We start from the raw sequence: 6,022 nt of genomic DNA on the forward strand, positions 1-6,022 counted from the left end.
TGTCATATAATCAAAAATAGAAACAAACGCACTCCGTCCGAGGTGCAAGTCATAAAGAATGAATCAAAATATATAACACAAAATAGTGACTGCACACTCACTTGCAAAAAGCTTTTTGCAAGTAAGTGTGCAGTCACTATTTTGTGTTATATAAAGTTGGCTGTCATGTCATATATTAACTTCACAAGTTTCTGTAAAGGTGTCAGGATAGTTGTCACATCTTTATGCATGTACTTAAAGGGATAGTTCACCCAAAAATTATTTTATGCTAAACCTGCTGTCACAGTCCTGTCTTGTGTTCCCTATCCTGAGCCCTTATTTTGAAGTTATGTCTTTGTCATCCATGTCTGTAGTCATACAGGTTAGCACAACAAGACGATGAGTAAATGATTACAGATTTTTCTTTTTTGGTGAACTATCCCTTTAAGGGTTTTGTGCCACTCTGAAATGGTTGATCTAAAATAAGATCAGAAAAAAACTTAAATATTTGACAAGGTACTTATCTTTGTTGGCTCTATACATAATGCTTCAGTGGCATTTTCATGTATAATACTTTTGAGCATATTATTACATAACAACACCTTTTTTTATGCACATCACATAATTTTCTACATTTCTCTGTTGCTTTTGTGAGATTTGATATTCAGAGTAGTTATAATAATACCAAAAAAAAAAAAAAAAAACGTTTTATATTGCACTATGCAACTATGGAAAAAGAACATGGTGCAGTACACTGTCAGAAAAAAAATGGTCCCTTGCTGTTATTGGGGAAAAGAGTGCATATTGGTACCTCAAATGTACCTATTGGTACCAAATATATGTACCTAAATAGTACATATTAGGACTTTTTAAAGGCTTACAGTCCCAGTGACCGTTTGGGACAGTATACTGTTCATTAACAAATTGTTGTTACAGTTATTTATAAAAAGATTTAATAGATTATAATATACATTAAAAAGTTTTATAAATACATGCATAATGCTTTATGAATACACTGAAAAAAGTAAAAGTTGGACCAAAATTACTTGATAACGCCTAAAGTTTTAGGTGAATTTTTTTTTGTTTAACATGTTTAATTTTACCTTACATTTTCACCTTACTTTAAGTTTACAAAACTTTGTTAGGTGTTACCAACTGAAGTAAGTTTTTTTTAAGTAGAGCAGCTTTCACTTTTTGTGTACAAGCTTTATCAAAGTGTTGCAAATAAGCCTTCTTTGTTCTTAAACATTTACTTTAAAAATTAACTGTTAACTACACAAGCTGTGAACTAAACGTGTAAGATTGAAAAAAAACCTTTATTTAAGGTATTACGATGTAATTACACATTTAAGCAAACTATAAGGTTAAGCTTTAATTTTGGTTGCTTGTAAACATGCATAATCTGCAGTTATTAGCCTACTAAATAAAGTTTTACCAAAAGATGCAAATATCATCTGACCCAGAACTGAACCTCATTGGGCCTGGTCAGGGGAATTTCATATTAATATATTTAACAGCATGTGGTTTCAGACGTCCATTCATACAAGCAGCTTTATCCCCACATAACAGATGAGGATTAAGATTTAACAACTGACCCATTCTTGAGCATACTTTTTTTACACTGTGACACAAAAAATGTTACCTAAAATTAATTCAACACAGAGTGAAAAAATTTGAAAATATATATAAAAAATGTTGTTTCTTCATTAAGCAACATCTACCTGAAACAATGTCACAGACTTGAGTGATGCAGTGCATACTTAAAAAAAGACTAATAGATTAATATTAATCCACATCACGTTCAAGGTACCAGGCATTACACTGTAAAAAACAAAAGATGAGAAAACTCAAAAGTTTAAGGTAACCAGCTGCAAGGCATGTTTTAGTTTTCTCAACTTAAAGGCCAATTTGGTTGTACAAACTTGTGTGTATGTTCAATCAACACAATATTAGTTGAACAAACTTATAGTTTGAAATATGGAGTTTTTTAAATCAAAATTTAAGTTAGCCAACCAGCTTCAAGACTTTTTTAACCTGAGTTTTATTACATTTACAAATTTAAAAGTTGGTGTTCAACTAATCTAAACTATTAAGTTCTGCAAGGTGTCAATTCAATATGAGTGAACAAATAACAACGTCCTCCAAAAACATTATTTAAATGGGCAGAACCAAAACCATTAACAGTGACAATACAATTGCAACAATATGATTTGGTTGTAAAAGTTTTTATTGCTTTTGACCCATGTTACCCTAAAAATAAGGTAGTGAAACCAAAAACCTCTTGCCTACCTCATATAAATTTCAAATATTTTTAAAGACATTTAAAATAATAATAAACAATTAGTTATAAAATAAGAACAAATAATCAAGTAATGAGCAATAGCACAAATATTGTAAATACAACAGAACAAGTATACATATTAACATTGCTGTTTAAGGTGTATCTGTGAACTGGGCCAGACATGTTTTTTGTGTGTGTGTGTGTGTGTGTGTGTGTGTGTGTGTGTGTGTGTGTGTGTGTGTGTGTGTGTGTGTGTGTGTGTGTGTGTGTACCTGGTAATTATCACGTTGTGGGGACCAATTGTCCCCACAAAGATAGAAATACCAGTGTTTTTGTGACCTTGTGGGGACATTTTGATGTCCCCATAAGGAAACAAGCTTATAAATCAAACAAGATGATGTTTATTGAAAATCTAACGTACAAGAAAGGTTTTTGTGATGGTTGGGGTTAGGGAATGGGGCAGGTAAGGGGAATAGAATATACAGTTTGTATGGTATAAAATGCATTACGTCTATGGAATGTCCCCACAAAACATGGAAACCAGAATGTGTGTGTGTGTAGAAACATTTCCCTGGGATGACTTTACACAGACTTTGAAATGCCCTACCTTTGCCCTGTTAATAACAAAAAGCTTAAAATAATATTTTATAATTCGATCCAGGCTGTTTTCCCAGTAAAAAACAGTTTTCCGCCTTTCATCTTTGCGTCACATCAATGAACCCAAAATAAGAGAGAGAGAGGTCCCAGCTATGCAGATGCTTAGAATTTAAACTTGTCATTTAAATGGCAGGGTTTAATCTGTAAAGTTTAAGCAATGATCACCTGTGGAATATCATGTAAAAATGTCAATGTACTTGGGAAATCATCTGTTAAAACAATGAAAGCTCAAACTGTAGAAAGCATCCGGTCTAAAAGGGGAATGTGAAAGAGCTTTTGGTAAAAAGAGTTAATATGAGCATGGCCTTTCAACATCTGAAGGGATTCAATTCTGGAGGAGAGATGATTTTATCCTAAAACCATTAAAGTTCTTTCAGTCAGAACAGAACAGGTTATTACCAAAAATATTTAATATAACAAGATTGAGCATTCATAATACTATGAGTAGGAGACAATGCAACGGTCAATAAGGCTGCTCTAGCCTCTTACACCCTGAGGCTGAAATTCCATAAAACACTGTTAAAGGAGAATTTCACCTATATAAACATTAATCTTTATTGAAAGTGCATCATATTTGTAGTAATATACAATTTAAATTTGGTGAATATTTGACCGAGAAAAGGGGTGTTTGTAGTCTCACCCCCTCAACAAAGTTATTGGACTTCCTGCTTTCAATGATGCAAAATGATGATTTTTACATCATTGAAAGAAGGAAGTGCAACACTGAAATCTGTATTTCTCCTGTCTCAGCGGCAACTGAGGAAATGATGCACGACCATTCAAAAACATGACTGGGGTTCTAACTATGGGTGAAGTGTCCCTTTAAAGTGCTAAACATGGTTGTATGTGTTGTCAGTACTCTAATAAACACAAACATAATTAAAACTGCAAGCAGTGATGGAAGGGCCCTCGCACACATGACACCGCCACGCCGTGGCATAAGAATGAAAGGGAACAGTAGTAAATAGGCATTTAAGCATGTAAACATAGGTGAACCATTTAAAAGTGTAGTATAATGTGCCACATTTCCTGTTGCTAATTACAAATGACAGCGATGTAGCATCGTGTAAGATAGCATGAGAGAGAGAGAGAGAGAGAGAGAGAGAGAGAGCGAGTGTGTGTGAGTATGAGTGACTACATGTAAATATTGGCATGTAGATGTGTTCAGTCCAGGACTCTTATCAATCATGTGAAGTTTGGGACAGATCAGACATTGCGTAATCATTGTAAACATGTAACTTCCTGTTGCCAGCTGGTGGCGCTATAACCATAAGTGACTATTGACATGTAGATGTGTTCAGTCCAGGACTCTTATTAATCATGTGAAGTTAGGGAAAGATCGGACATTGCATAATCAGTGTAAACATGTCACTTCCTGTTGCCAGCTGGTGGCGCTATGACCATCAGTGTTGGGAACGTTACTTTAAAAAAGTAATTAGTTATAGTTACTAATTACTTCTCAAAAATAGTAACTGAGTTAGTAACTGCGTTACATTATTATAAAAGTAATTAATTACCAGGAAAAGTAATTACTGCGTTACTTAAAAAAATCTAATATTTCAAATAACTTGAATACCCCTTACAAATTAAATATGTTAAATGACTAAAATGAATACTAAAGAGAAATCACAAATTTTTTTGGCAGCATGTGACGATTAGAGGTGCTTTATTAGATCAGAATTACTTGCCACAGACGTGGAGAGACTTTTTCTTCATGGGCATAAGTTGCACATTACACAAACATTATTGCCTTTCACCTCAACAATGGAAAAGTAGTGCTTTATACTTCGTGTTTGCGATCGCTACCTTTGAGCTTGTTGTACTTGCCATCACCCTGTCGCCGGTGTTTTCGGAGTGATTGATGCGCGATGCCCGGGCTGCCTGTCAGTGCTTTGAGATGGGGCACAGTCATCAGCAGCACCGCTGCTCGTTGAGAAGAGAAAACGACGCGTATTTTCATGTCAGTCTACAAATGTCTCCAACCACATCAGAAAAGATAGCTAGATTTGTCCTATAAAGTCGCTAAAGTGATAGAAAGTTGCTAAATCTAGCGACAAAGTGACAAAGTTGCTCAGACTTTTTTACACTGCTCGCTCGCTCAGACTCAGTCGGACTGTGCGAGTGGGCGTGCCTGTTTGTGAACTCTGCCTCTGGTTGGCTAACGTTGGAGACTAAGCCAATCACCATCAGCTATGTGGTTCTCCCACCCCCTCTAACACACAGACACACCAATCAGCATCAGTTATGTTTCTCACAACACACACAAGAGAAAATCAGTGTTTGGCTGAGAGAGTGAGCATACGCGGGTGAAAATCACTACAGTTAGATCAATTTTAGTAACGCGCAGCATTTTAATGTCAGTAACGATAACGGCGTTATAACGGGGGAAACAGTAATTTATTTGATTACTCGTTACTGAAAAAAATAACGCAGTTACTAACGCCAATTACTTATAACGCCGTTATTCCCATCACTGATGACCATAAGTGACTATTGACATGTAGATGTGTTCAGTCCAGGACTCTTATTAATCATGTGAAGTTCGGGACAGATCAGACATTGCATAATCATTGTAAACATGTCACTTCCTGTTGCCAGCTGGTGGCGCTATGACCATAAGTGACTATTGACATGTAGATGTGTTCAGTCCAGGACTCTTATTAATCATGTGAAGTTCGGGACAGATCAGACATTGCATAATCATTGTAAACATGTCACTTCCTGTTGCCAGCTGGTGGCGCTATAACAATAAGTGACTATTGACATGTAGATGTGTTCAGTCCACGACTCTTATTAATCATGTAAAGTTAGGGAAAGATCGGAGATTGCATAATCAGTGTAAACATGTCACTTCCTGTTGCCAGCTGGTGGCGCTATGACCATAAGTGACTATTGACATGTAGATGTGTTCAGGTCAGGACTCTTATTAATCATGTGAAGTTTGGGACAGATCGGACACTGTATGCCTGAGTTCCAGCAACCTGTTTCATAGCGAAACATCAAACTTTGGCTGTCCGAAACAGACACAAATTTTAATATAGAATCAAATCCTTTGCAATTTAGCATCACAAAGGCCTTAAGATGACAATCACCAAATATGAAGAT

This window comes from Paramisgurnus dabryanus, chromosome 1 (genome assembly GCF_030506205.2).
Source record: "Paramisgurnus dabryanus chromosome 1, PD_genome_1.1, whole genome shotgun sequence".
Taxonomy (NCBI): Eukaryota; Metazoa; Chordata; class Actinopteri; order Cypriniformes; family Cobitidae; genus Paramisgurnus; species Paramisgurnus dabryanus.